The sequence below is a fragment of the Rhamphochromis longiceps genome, linkage group LG17, assembly GCF_057381845.1.
Source record: "Rhamphochromis longiceps isolate RC_006_pf linkage group LG17, R_longiceps_female_GT1.1, whole genome shotgun sequence".
Taxonomy (NCBI): domain Eukaryota; kingdom Metazoa; phylum Chordata; class Actinopteri; order Cichliformes; family Cichlidae; genus Rhamphochromis; species Rhamphochromis longiceps.
In genome coordinates, this window is record NC_140573.1 from 6,306,064 (window position 1) to 6,320,479 (window position 14,416).

Genomic DNA, 14,416 nt, shown 5'->3' on the forward strand with positions numbered 1-14,416 from the left:
TTTATAGATACACTAAAGAAATTTGGGGAAAATGTCTTTTTGCAACAGGCTGCAAGTATCTAAGTGCTTAAAGAAGTTAAAATGGGTTCTTTGCCAAGTTGTCTGTTACTCTGTAGACACAACACTAGTTCGTCCCTTGAGTTATGCTTGAATAATTCATAAGTCAGTGTTAAAGCATTCCTCTGAAAATGGTCAGGCACAAGGACTGGACTGACCTCTGCAGTGCTGTTGCTAATGACTGCTTTTAACAAAATTACAATGCAGTCTGGCTCTTTGGAAACAGGATTCTTGCAAAGTACTGTAAAACAGTCACACATTAGATTAGATAAAACTTTATTAATCCCTCGGGTGGGTTCCTCCGGGAAATTTGGTTTCCAATAGCACAGCACCGACAGAAGTTACAGAATGTGAGCAGAAATGTACCATATATACACACACAATACAGAGACATATATAAATACAGAGTATACAAAAGGGATAAATAGGAATAAGAATACAAGGGAATTGCACATTTCACAGTATTGTGAGTCTATTGCACCGTTGGATATTAACAAAAAGTATTGCACAGTGAAAAGGCACTACAGCTCTCCCTCCTCCTTTGTCCTCCTGTTTCCCCTCCCTCTCCCCTCCAGAGAGGAGTTAAACAGTTTGATAGTGTGTGGAACAAAGGAGTTTTTAAGTCTGTTGGTTCTTGTCTTTGGGAGAAGCAACCTGTCACTGAACAGACTCCTCTGGTTGTTTATGGCCGTGTGCAGAGGATGCCCAGCATTGTCCATAATGTCCAGCAGTTTCTTTTGTCCTTTTCTCTGCCACTATCACCAGAGTGTGCAGCTCCATGCTGACCACAGAGCCAGCCTGGATGAGTCCTCCTTTGCTGTGCTGCTCACCCAGCACACCACAGCATAGAACAGTACTCCAGCAACCACAGACTGGTAAAACATCCTCAGGAGCTTCCTGCAGATGTTGAAGGACCTCCGCCTCCTGAGGAAGTACAGTCTGCTTTGGCCTTTTTTATACAAGTGCTCTGTGTTGCATGACCAGTCCATCTTGTTGTCCACCCACAGCCCGAGGTACTTGTATGCGTTGACCACCTCCTCTCTCTCTGTCTGAACTGGCAGTGGACCTGATCTGGACCTCCCGAAGTCCACAACCAGTTCCTTGGTCTTTGAAGTGTAGAGTTGGAGGTGGTTTATGTGACGAACTCCACATTACCGTCGTGTTAAACCCACTATTCTTTCACATTAGTGTTCATGTTTTAGATTAAACATCCCAGTTTGCACGATTATGACACATTTTTGTTTCCCATCCAGACATAAACATGTTGAAGATGCACCTCTTTCACTTAGACATGCAAACAAATTGAGTCTTAACTCTGCTATCATCCAATTCATGTGTTAGGCACAGACTCATATTAAAGTCGACTCGTCCCCAAAAAGAACAAGAAGAAAGCATGTGGAGGACAAGGACCAGCCTGAGATAAGAGTCCTGCTGATGATAGGGCATCTGTTCATTGAAAGATGTTTGTTTTTTTCAGGCCGACATCATTTGTGTACCTAAAATTGTTACGAATTCACAAATTCAGGTAAGAAAATAATCATGAAATCTGCATTTGTGGGTGAGCTTCCGTGAACTCTGAGCCCATGTTTGAAGGAGGGAGGAGTATCTACAACTATGAACTACAACTCTGGTCTCCCCCCCCCCAATTTGTGCTTAAAAAATGGCAGTCAAACCCTGCAAATATCAGAAACGTAACCTCTGGACTTTCAGTTACGATGGCAGATTGACCAGCTGTTAAAGGTATTCCTGCATCAGAATGAAGTTTCATTTTGACCTGCCCCTTAAAACTATTCAGGGTACACACCACACAAATCCTGAAATGAAGTCTCAACACACTTGCATAGCTTCAGTAAAACAAGTTGCAGTGAAAAACTCATCTTCCTTGGCCTAAACACACACACACACACAGAGAGCGCTTAAGCCAACTGAATTGGTGCCATGGATGAACCTCGGTGTCTGATCCTTGGAGCACAATGTCAACCTCCGTCAGCTTGGGGGCAGCATTGTCAAGCTGGTGTTTCAGCTCTGCAGAAATCTTTCTCTGGAGAAATAAACTAAAACTCAAAATTATCTGAGCCCACTGCTTCATTTTTAAAAGACAGTGGAGTTGAAGTTGTCTCCATGTGAACAAACACTCACTTTGTTAAATACTAAAGAATCTGAAAGACGTGTGTGTTTTAACTTTTCTTTTATTTGAATTAAACACTGCCTCCTACAGGCATTGATTGGCTTACATTTCTAAAACAAAGCCCTCAAAGGTACTTTTTGCAAATTGCAACTAAAACTTCATCCACCAGTGGGCAGTGTTTTTAATTTTTAAAAGGGCTGTTGCTGGTTTTTTTTTTTTTTTTTTGACAGCTTGTTTTTTTAACTGCACCTTTCCCCTCATGAAGCTTTTCCTTTTCTCACACTGTTGTAAATAAAATTTTATTTTCATTGATAATAAATTTTACATTAACCTGCTGCACCATCTTATGGTACAGAATGGTATTACAGCAAAATATGGCCTGGGTCTATCTAAGCTGAACTTGGTCTCTCTCTTTAGCACGGTGCATAGGTGTTTTGGAGATTAAAAAAAAAACAACTAAACATAGTAGTTCTTCCACATTCTGTTGTTGGCTTTAGCTTGGAGGTTTTTTTTTCTTTGCTGCTGAGGTCAAGAGTTGGTTGACGTACTCTCAAGCGGAGATGTGCAGAAACAACATTTTCTGCACATCTCCGGTCTTCCATAAATAGATGACAACATTTCGGTGACGTGTGAATGTTGGAAGCACAGTGTGCCATCTACGACGGGCTCTCCACTCGGTGGGAAGGAATCCGCGTCGAGCTCTCTTGTTCGTTATTGTTTGGTTGAAGGTGTTCAAGAGTGCAACCTGTTTTTAGTTGTTTCTTAGGTTGTTTTTTTTTTTTTTTTTTTGCATGTTTAACAGGTATCACGGCATGTGGTCAAAATTCAAAGTATTCTCCCATAAAGAAAAAATTTCAAGTTTCCCACAACCCCTGAGTGGGGGAAGTGGAACCGGGAGGCTCGCAGGCCTTCTCAAAGCAGTAGTGTTGTCGCTGCGCAGACCTTCAGCAGGTTATAAAGACTAAATACAGTTTCAGGAGAGACCTCGCTTGTGGCGTTCTTGATCCAGTCCAGAATGATGAGGATCATGCTGCTGGACATGACCGTGATACAGATGAGGAGGAAGAGGCATGCCTAGAGAGCAAAATAAGATCACAGTTAGCTAATGTGTTCATTCACACCAAGTTAAATGAAACCTTTCACAGTTTAAGACGTGTAATTTGTTGTCTTTGGTTCAGTATAAAGCTAATTATCTCACTTTAGCTTAGCAATGCAGAAGATATAGTATTAGTTTGTTGCACTGTACTGTTTTGTAATTAAAAATATGATAATTAATGAAAAAACAATAAAACATAAGATTGTTTGCTTAATATGAAGTTAAACTAAAGGGCTAATTACTGCAGCTACAACCGTGTCGAATCCTTGGCAAGGAAACAAATAAGTGTAAAGTTCAAAAACGGTTCATTTCATCGAACTCCATCTTACCCCGATCTTTTGCCCAGACTTCATGGACTCTTTCTTGACCAGTCTGATGTAGAAAGCTGAAGGCAGGATGAAGATGAGCATGGCAGCAGCAGAAATGTCTGACATTGTAAAGACATTTGGCATTTTAGTCACAATCCTTTCTTTTACTGTTGCTCTTTAAGATGTTATTACAATATCTTGCATGCAGACATATACCTATAAGTCTAAAGATGGTGGGAACGAAAATAACCAGGGCATTTGTGCCAGCCAGCAAGAACACAGTGATGGTAGTGTGACGAACCCAGCTGAATCCCTTAGAAGGGCACAGGAGGTGGTTGATAGTGGTACGAATCTGCACAATGAGAAAGACACAGGGAGGTTATTCCACACGACCTATTATTTGTAGTAATTCATATTTTACAGTCCCTAACATTTTTTTCAAACTTACAGGGAAGAACAACATTTTTTCGTTACATGTATATTTAAGCAAAAGAGGTTTGCTTCCACACACACCACCTAAATTCTCTGGTGGCTTCTATGTTGTTTTAGGAGTATTTAAGTGGGTCAAACTAATATCATTTTGCAATGTCGACTCATCCCGACTACAAACTGGCAGGGTCGTTGAACTCTTCGTGAAGTTAACAACCATCTCTTTAGTCTTCTGAACATTTAGAGACAGGTTATTATTCTGACACCAGTCCACCAGGTCTTGTACCTCCTCTCTGTTTTCAGACTCACCGTTGCTGGAGATGAGACACACCACTGTTGTGTCATCTGCAAACTTGATGATGTGATTTGAGAATTACTGTGCAATACAGTCATGTGTTAGCAGGGTGAACAGCAGTGGACTAAGCACACAGCCCTGCGGCGAACCTGTACTCAGTCTGAGGACTTTGGAAGTATTATTTCCTATGAAGACAGACTGGGGCCTGTCAGTTAGGAAGTCCAAGATCCAATTGCAGAGAGTGATATCTATTGTCAGTAGGTCCAACTTCTTTACAAGCTTCTGGAGAATGACTGTGTTGAATGCTGAACTGAAGTCAATAAACAGCATTCTGACAAAAGTGTCCTTTTTGTCGAGGTGGGAGAGAGAAAGGTGAAGAGGAGACAAGATGGCATCATCTGTGGAGTGGTTTGGGCGGTAAGCAAACTGTAGCGGGTCCAGATTCTTTGGAAGCTGAGTTTTCATGTGCCTCAATAGCAGCCTCTCAAAGCACTTTGTGATGATGGGTGTAAGTTCCACTGGTCAGTAGTGATTGAGGCAGATCACAGTGGACTTCTTTGGCCCTGGGATGAATGTTGTGGTTTTGAGGCATGCAGGTACCAGAGCTGAGCTCAGTGATGTATTCAAGATGTCCGTGAAGATGCCTGTGAGCTGGTCAGCACGCTCCCAAAGCACCTGGTCAGTTATGTTGTCAGGTCCAGAAGCCTTTCATGGTTTTACTCTGCAAAGAAGCATTCAGTTTCTCTGGCAAAGAGGGATCACTGCTGCATGCCGGAGGTGTTGGCTTGTAGCACATGATTGTTTGAACGCCCTACCACATGCGCCGAGTGTCCTTTGAACCTGTGAAGTGTGTGTTGATTTTTTCTGCATACTCTCGCTTTGCCTGGTCTGCTCTGGCTGTAGTGTAAGCTTCCCTATTGTTGGACTTAAAGGCAGAGTCTTTGATTTTCATCAGGCTATGTAGCTTTGCAGAAAACCAGGGTTTATGGTTTGCACGTTTGATGACGATCTTGGAGACAGTGACATGCTCTATGCACTTCCTGATGTAGCTGGTCACTGAAGTTGTGTACTCCTCAGTTCAATTCAATTCAATTCAATTTTATTTATATAGCACCAAATCACAACAACAGTCGCCTCAAGGCGCTTTATATTGCACAGTAGATCGTACAATAATAGATACAGAGAAAAACCCAACAATCATATGACCCCCTATGAGCAAGCACTTTGGAGACAGTAGGAAGGAAAAACTCCCTTTTAACAGGAAGAAACCTCTGGCAGAACCAGGCTCAGGGAGGGGCGGGGCCATCTGCTGCGACTGGTTGGGGTGAGAGAAAAAAGACAGGATGAAAGACATGAGACTAATAACAGATATGATTCAATGCAGAGAGGTCTAGTAACACATAGTGAGTGAGAAAGGTGAGGAAAGAAAGGGAGGATTCAGGGTCACCTGGTCCAGCCCTAACTATATGCTTTAGCAAAAAGGAAAGTTTTAAGCCTAATCTTAAAAGTAGAGATAGTGTCTGTCTCCTGAATCCAAACTGGAAGCTGGTTCCACAGAAGAGGGGCCTGAAAACTGAAGGCTCTGCCTCCCATTCTACTTTTAAATAATCTAAGAACAACAAGTAGGCCTGCAGAGCGAGAGCGAAGTGCTCTAATAGGGTGATATGGTACTACAAGGTCATTAAGATAAGATGGGGCCTGATTATTTAAGATCTTGTATCTGAGGAGCAAGATTTTGAATTCAATTCTGGATTTAACAGGAAGCCAATGAAGGGAAGCCAAAACAGGAGAAATATGCTCTCTCTTTCTAGTCCCTGTCAGGACTCTTGCTGCAGCATTTTGGATTAGTTGAAGGCTTTTCAGCGAGTTTTTTGGACATCCTGATAATAATGAGTTACATTAGTCCAGCCTGGAAGTAATAAATGCATGAACTAGTTTTTCAGTGTCACTCTGAGACAGGATATTTCTAATTTTAGAGATTTTGCACAAATGGAAGAAATCAGTCTTACATACTTGTTTAATATGTGCGTTGAAGGACTTGTCTTGGTCAAAAATGACTCCAAGTTTCCTCACAGCGTTACTGGAGGCCAAGGTAATGCCATCCAGAGTAAGAATCTGGTTAGATACCATATTTCTAAGATTTTCAGGGCCGAGTCCAATAACCTCAGTTTTATCTGAATTAAGAAGCAGAAAGTTAGCGGCCATCCAGGTCTTTATGTCTTTAAGACATTCCTGCAGTTTAACTAATTGGTGTGTGTTACCTGGCTTCATGGACAGATAGAGTTGGGTGTCATCTGCATAGCAGTGAAAATGTATGCTATGTCTTCTAATGATACTGCCAAGGGGAAGCATGTATAATGTAAACAGAATTGGTCCTAGCACTGAACCCTGTGGAACTCCATAATTAACCTTGGTGTGTGTCAATGGAAAATTGTACTTAGTAGTCATTATAAGCTTTTAATGATATAAGTTTGCATATGATAGAATACTGCATTATGACCTTTTAGATGTGTTAGACTGTTGTTCACTACAAAAACTTGTTCTGTTCTCTTTCTTAGTTTCTTCCCACAGCGATAATAAGAGCTGAACCACTCTTGTCTCCACTCCCTTCTGAGTCCCACAACACACACACACACACACACACACACACACACACACACACACACACACACACACACACCTGCATATGCACTAACATTCCTCTGTCTATGAACAGATGTATTCACTATTGTATTACTTTCTGTATATAAATAAAGACCAGAGTGGTAACAAAGCGCACTTCACAGGGCCCCCACTCTGATGTGAGCGCTCTGTGACCGCCCTTGCAACGTGTGTGTCTCCACTCTCTGACTCTCAGCTGAAGAAGTGTCATTTAGAATAAATCTCTTGACATTTATTTTGGTCCTTCGTAGCCGGGGCAGAAACATCAGAACTGTTATCTGTGACTCTGTTCCAGGATCCAGCACTGATTCCTGACGCCGTGGGAAGCCAGCACCGAAGTCTGTGCACAGCCCTCTTAGACGAGGACGAAAGCCCTGGGACGTGAATTCAGGTCCGGGCCGGTGTTTATAGTCTGGTCCACAGCGGTGGGATTTAGTCTGATGATCCGAAACACCACTGAGATGTCTGAGGGTGAGAAAACACTATTTTGGTCTAACCCGCCGTAAGGGTTTAAAGAAACGCGTAAAATAGGTTTAAGTTCACCAAAAGGACCTAAGTGTAGGCTGGTTTTAGAGGTAGCCGAAATTACTTCGTGACCAAATAGGTTTAAGTTAAATAAGCGCGCAAATGTCTATATGTGTGTATGTGTCTGGAAGTAAGTTGATTTTACAGCACAATACGCTGCTGAACTACTTCCATTTTTTGTTTTCTTTGCTGAGGCTCACGTACTGGTGACAAAGGAGAACAGTTGAGTTTCATCTCATAAAACTGATAGCGCTTCACCTTTAGGGTGAAGTCGAAGGCCGTATCAGTAAACCACTCTGAAGTCAAGTGTGCCAGTGACGGCCCAGCAAAATCTATGAAAATGGAGAATAAACAAGAAAAATTAACACTTGATTAGAAATGTTTAGAAAAACAACAAGCTGGAGCAGGAATAATCCAAAAGAAAGGGACTGTAAGACAGAGAACGCCCGACACGGAATGATTAGCTGCAACCACTGTGGCTGCCACCACCCAGACAGATGAAAGGGAGAGACAGACAAAAAAGTAAAAGCATTAAAAAAACGTAAGGAAGAGTATAGACTTTTCCAAGCATGAGAAATCGAAACTGAAGGGAGAACTGAAAATTAGAGATCAAAGTAGAGATCACAAAAACAGGATTGTATTATCAGCCGACTGAAGTTTAAAAAGGGTTGGAAACAGACCCGACTGAATAAATATAAATACAAGAGGAATAAAGTAAAATAAACAAAAGGCTAAATTACATTAGAGCTTATCTTTAATGTATTCAAACTAATAATAGCAAGGATAACAACCTGTAAACTGGTGTTAACAATGAAACATAGTTAGGATGAAGACCATGCCCAGAATGAATAGAATGAAAGAAAGCAGATAATTCACACAAACACATATTAAATGAAATAGAGAGATGCATAAAGTATATTAAGGTTGTGTCATTGTTCAGCCAAGGAAAGTGTGTGAAAAGGAAAATGTCTCCAGCTTGGGAAAGGGTGAAACTGCAGATCACCCACAGCCATTGGTGGATGCAAAATAAAATATAAATAAAATATTGTAATATACTATTGCTGTTATATGAAAAGATAATAGCATTAATAATGAAATAATATTAATATGATGTGAGGTGGATAATTGTTAAAAGTAGTCTGCATCAAGCTTAAGGTTTGCTCAAATTCAGTACAATGACATATGAGATGACGGTAATACAGAAAATATCTAAACTAATTAAGTGCATAGAGGCACTTGACCTGCTTGAAAACCTGTCATCCAAGATGAGACATTGCTGAAATATAGAGCACACCTATACTAACAACTAATAAGCTAAACCCTGTATGCAACAGCTAAAGCTACAAAATTGAGAAGCTGAATTAAATATGTGGTCACTGCTAAGCTGATGAGCAAGTAACACGTTTTTTAGAGCAGGAGCTGCATGCTATTAAACTCAAACATGCAGCTGTCTGTGAGCTCAGTTTTTCCCCTCATACTTCTGATTTGTTTTTGGCAGCATCCTTTATTTGCATCCTGACTGATGTGTGTAAAGCGTTCATGCCATCAGCAATTTGTTTTTGTTTTTTTGTTTGTTTGTTTTGTTGGATTGAAAAATAAGTAAATTTGTGATCACACTCGTGGATCACAGTGACATATAATGATTAGGCATATGATTTACTATTGCAGATGTAATAAGTTTATTCTAAAGTTCAAGGAGGACAAACAAGAACAGCATTTCCAGTTGTGTCTTGGCTGTTGTTCTCTGTGTAGTGTGCTGAGTTTAGTTTTTTTTTTTTTTTTTTTGAAATGTTGAAATGTGAGGAGTACTGTGACTTCTGAAGTGGCTCTCACCATGCGACCTTGATGATGATAAGTTCAGAGCCAGCTGGGAGATGGGTTGTCTGCTTTGCTTTAGGTGATAAGGCAGAAAAGTTAAAACTTAGTTTCTTGTCTCGAAAGAAAAAACAAAAAAAACAAAAGGAGGTTTTATGTTTCTCAGCCAAGAACAACTACAATTTCATTTTCTGTTTTTGAGAAAGGAGAATTTAAATAATAATAATAATAATAATAATAATAATAATAATAATAAAACAAAGACTGATGTTTTGTTTAAGTGGTGAAGAAAGCTAATACTGCAAAATACCGTCTAGTGCATGATCTGCGAGCAATAAATGAAATCACTGAAATGATGCCACCAGAATTAGCAAATCCCCACACTATACTGAATCAAGTCACTCCAAAAGAACAATGGTTCTCAGTGATAGACTTATCAAATGCCTTGAGGCGACTTTTTTTGTGATTTGGCGCCATATAAATAAAATTGAATTGAATTGAATTGCCTTTCCACCCCGACCCACAACACCTGTTTGGCTTCACTTTTGAGGGGCAGAGACAGTTTCTACTCTACGTAGATGACATTTTATTGACTGGCCACACAGAGGAAGGGTGTAAGCAAAATACTATGGCTATGTTACGTCACTTGGCTGAGTTAGGGCCACAAGGTATCTTTAAATAAACTCTAATTATGGAGACCCGAAGGCACATACCTAGGGCACACCCTCTCAGGTGAAGGCAGAAAGCTACTAAACAAAAGAAAAGAAGCTATACAAAATGCGCCACAGCCACAAACCAAGCATTCACATTCTTTCTAACTGTCAGTAAGCCTGAGTTATGACCTTGGCTCCCTGTTTTTCTGCTTCCAACAAAAGGTGGGTGTTGTTGCGAAATCAGTTTTAACCCGGTTCTTTTATTCGTCAAAACTTCCAGAGACGGCACCGGAACTCAGTCATTTCACAAAACCTTTATTCATCTTTATTCATCTTCATTTAAGCATGCACTTCTAGAAGGGAAGACGAGGCCGGTGTGTCCCTCTGCAAAAAATCTTCACCCCTTTGTTCGTTACAGCCAGCTTTATAGAGGCGTCCCCATCATAAAACCCCCACGGCGTGCTGCAAACTCTGTCTGTGTCTATGTGCACGAGCACATGAATGCCTACATGTGCGCGTTCCCGCGTGTCTATGGCTACGTTCACACTGCAGGTCTTGATGCTCAATTCCGATTTTTTGATCAAATCCGATTTTTTTGTCTGCTCGTTCACACTACAAATAAAATGCGACAGCAAACACGCTCTAGTGTGAACCCTCAAAGCGGCCCGCATGCGCAAAAGAAGACGTCACACACAACGCGCTCTGTTTAGACCCAGAGCAAACAATATTGTTTGACTGATGGCCATTAATATAAAGACTTCGGACTTTACGTTTCTCAATTTTTGCTTTAAGTTATTTACATAATAATGTAGATAACCTAATAATGATCCTTATTGCTGTTTTAGAGGAGCGGTGCTTCAAAGGATAGTTGCAGATTTCTGTCAGAATCTGCAGATTATACAGTACAAAAAATGTTCACGTTTCTCCAACATTGTCTTCCCAACAGTTTCACTGACATCTACACGGGATGGCCAGGAAGCGTTCGTGATGTCTTCTCCAGCGCTGATAATTGGCGTCTGTCTTGTGTCAGTGATGTAAAAGATGGATTTAATGCGACTTGACCGTTCAAACAGCAGTCGCTTTCTAAAACATCGGATATGTATCGGATTCAGTACCACATACGAAAGTGACCCAGATCGGATTTGAAAATATCGGATTTGTGCCGTTCACACTGTCATAGTATGATCGGATATGGGTCGCATAGGGTCAAAAAAATCGGATTTGATGCGCTTTCGCCTGCAGTGTGAACGTAGCCTATGTGAGTGCTCGTGTGTGACTGTGTACGCATACCTGTGTGTATGTGTGTGCACATGAGTCAGTGTGCGTGTGGATGTGTGTGCGTGACAGTTAAAACACTGTGGGTGTAGGTGACTCCCTAGGTCATAAAACCCATCTCCCTTCCAGACCACAGTTATCCATTTACAAATGTTGAGACCCCCACCCAAACATTCTCTGGGGAATTTCCACTCAGCATTAACTCCTCTCTGTTTTACTTTCACAGTTCAAGTGGGGGAGGGGTCTCCTACAATCTACTCCTAAGTTCACGACACAGTGAGGCCTTTATTATATCGGGGGCAGTGTCTCTAGTGTTCTACATTCTATGTTAACACATTTCTAAACTCTAAAATCAGCTCCTACAGTGTGAAGCTCCCGTGCAATGTGCTCTGTTGTCTCTACTATCAAAAAAAAAAGGCCCTGACTCTCTGAACACAATATTCTCTTCATAACTCAGCAGTATGAAATGTCATGAAACAGTGTAACTCACTCACAGTAAGTCAGCAGTATAGGATAATAGAAACCTATCTAATAAATCTAATGATTTTCATATTCTTTTAACTCATAAGTATGATGCAAACTAAAACTATGTACTGATTACACAAGAAGTATGATGTGGCCTACAGCAGTATCAGTACTCATTTTGATTACAGGTATAATGTAATATATAACAGCATAATAATCTCTCAACTGCTACAAGCACATTTGCCTTTCTTAGCACACGCAAGAGCACTATACAGATGTGCCTATATCTCTCATTGGTGTTAAAGCAGGGAAAACTTAAAAGAGTTTTGTTATCAAATGCTGAATTTATCCACTGCTGACATTTAACTCTTCAGCAGGACAATAGGTGAAACGTTTGCAAAAAAATAAAAAAATAAAAAAATAAATAAAATAAAGACACAGAGAGTGTCTGGTATGACCAAGCAGTAATCAGACAATAAATTTAGTTGGTAATACAATAAAGTGTGAGATGCTTTCTGTTTGATTGATGCAACACAAGTAATTTACTGTATGAAGGAAATTCTCTTTTGTGATAATATTTTGAACGTGCATTTCTGTTGACCTATCAATTTAGCGCATTATGAGCTGATATGCAAATTAGTTAATTGATACTAGATTTGAAAAAATGACTGGATTATAAAATAAGTGAATAAAATGTAACAGAGGGTTGAAATTAGTTTCTTATTTCTAGTGTGTGGAGGAAAGTTTTATCATGGCACACATGTGTCTACATGGGAGGAAACTCCTTATGTGATGCGACATTTAGCAATTTGCAAATGTGCAGCACATCAGAAGGGAAACAATTTTGCTGACAAAGCTGCAAAAGCAGCAGCTATAGCAACCACAGTCTTATTAACAACTCATGAAAATGTCTGTGAAGGTTCTCAGTCATCCAGGTCATCATAGTCAAAGGAGCTTGCAAAGAAAAGCGTCTGGACTTCTTTAAGTTACTTGAAGACGTTTCACCTCTCATCCGAGAAGGTGAAACGTGGGCAGAGGCGGTGGTTTACGACACCAACTCTCTGCCATCTATAATCCAGTTTTGAGTTCCCTCCCCAGACGCCTTAACGCCCACTCACATCCTGGGCCATCTGACCTCAGGAATTCGTATGATGAGGTGGGGCCAGGTTTCACAATGAACTCACCCGAAACTCTGGCTGATTGGGACCCACACCCAGTTTCACACCTTGGCTCAGGCGATTAGAGGATCATCAGGGGGTCCTTTTGTCCCTCTGTGGGGGGTTACTCCCACTAGGTTTATATCTGGGACTCTCCACCATTTGACCTTAGAACTGAAGAAACTTCTCGGATGAGAGGTGAAACGTCTCAAGTAACTTAAAGAAGTCCAGACGCTTTTCTTTGCAAGCTCCTTTGACAACTCATGAAAATCACACCATTCCACTATCTGTATTGCAGAGCAAACAAAAAGCAGCATCACCAAGAGAACAGAAGCAATGGCTAAAACACGGAGCAGTACTAGACACTGATAACTAGGGATGGGTACCGGTGTCCGGTGCCATGATGGCACCGGTTCTGACATAAACGGTAGTAACCAGACCGAAAAGCAGCGCACATTTCGGTGCTTTATTTCAGTGCTTTTTTTTCCTGAGCTGTGATACACTTCTAGCCAATCATTTTATGTTTCCGAGGATAGTAGGCGGGGCCAGGTACGTACGTTCTGTTAGAGCAGAGCTACAGATTAAAAATGCCCAAGGCGAAGCGGTCAAAAGTCTGGCTGTACTTCATAGCAAAATATACAAACTCAGCAGCCTGCAACAAGTGCTTTAAGCTGATACTGTGATACTGTCAAAGGAGGTAACACCAAGAATCCGATTAAACAGCTGGCGACGCATAGCGTTTTTTTTAAAATCCGAGAAATGCGCCGTATTTGATAGCTTGCTGCGAGACCTCACACCGTGCACGTCGGGTGGGTTGCCAGTTATCGGACCCGGAGCAACATCCCCCAAAAACCCGAAGAATAGAGTCCTGGCCCCTAGCCCTGCCAGTGTAGCAGAAATGATGAGGATGATGATGCAGCAGCAGCCGTTCTTCTCTGCGTGAGTAGCTTAATGTTGTTAGTGTGTAATTTACGTTGAGTAGGCTAACCACGTTATTACATTAATGCAGGTAAGGTGAACTAGCAAACATCATCATAGCTACATGCGGCTGTCTTCTTGTTTGATGGCAGATACTCCCTTCACCCTGCCAAAAAGGCTAAAATGACCAAAGAAAAAGTGGAAAACAGCTAAACATGAGAGGTTTTTGGACAAAGTTTGTGTTTTTTCCATTGATTAAGCACTGCTTCCAGCCAAGAGTGATACCATATATGCCACATAGCTGCAGAAAAGGCACACATTGTTATCTTTTTACAAAAAAAACCAGCTGAACATGAGAGGTTTTTGGACAAAGTTTGTGTTCTCCATTCTTTAAGCACCGGTTCGAGCACCATTTAAGCACCGGCACCGTTTCAAAAGTACCGATTTGGCACCGGTATCGGATAAAACCTAAACGATACCCATCCCTACTGATAACATAATGAAAATAACAGGAAAACCCATTCTTCCAAATCATTACACAAAACAGCTGCTCTAGTGAGCCATGGTTTTGAGCCATGGCTCATCAGGAGGGATAATCTGAGGGATGCCAACAATTCTACACTATAAATTTTGA

General features: G+C 41.1%; 1 long non-coding RNA gene across 2 annotated transcripts in view; it reads right to left on the reverse strand.

Moving 5' to 3' along the window:
- Positions 1 to 828: 828 nt before the first annotated feature.
- LOC146649175 (uncharacterized) overlaps positions 829 to 14,416 on the reverse strand; it is a 47,692-nt gene continuing 34,104 nt past the window's right edge. The window contains exons 2-4 of one of the 2 annotated variants that reach the window (XR_014908071.1): positions 3,806 to 3,941; positions 3,611 to 3,708; positions 829 to 3,259 (exon numbers count right to left, since the gene is read on the reverse strand). This is a non-coding gene — a long non-coding RNA (uncharacterized LOC146649175). Of the gene's footprint in view, positions 3,260 to 3,610; positions 3,709 to 3,805; positions 6,944 to 14,416 lie in introns of those variants that run through there. The other variant, XR_014908070.1, reaches the window with a different exon arrangement.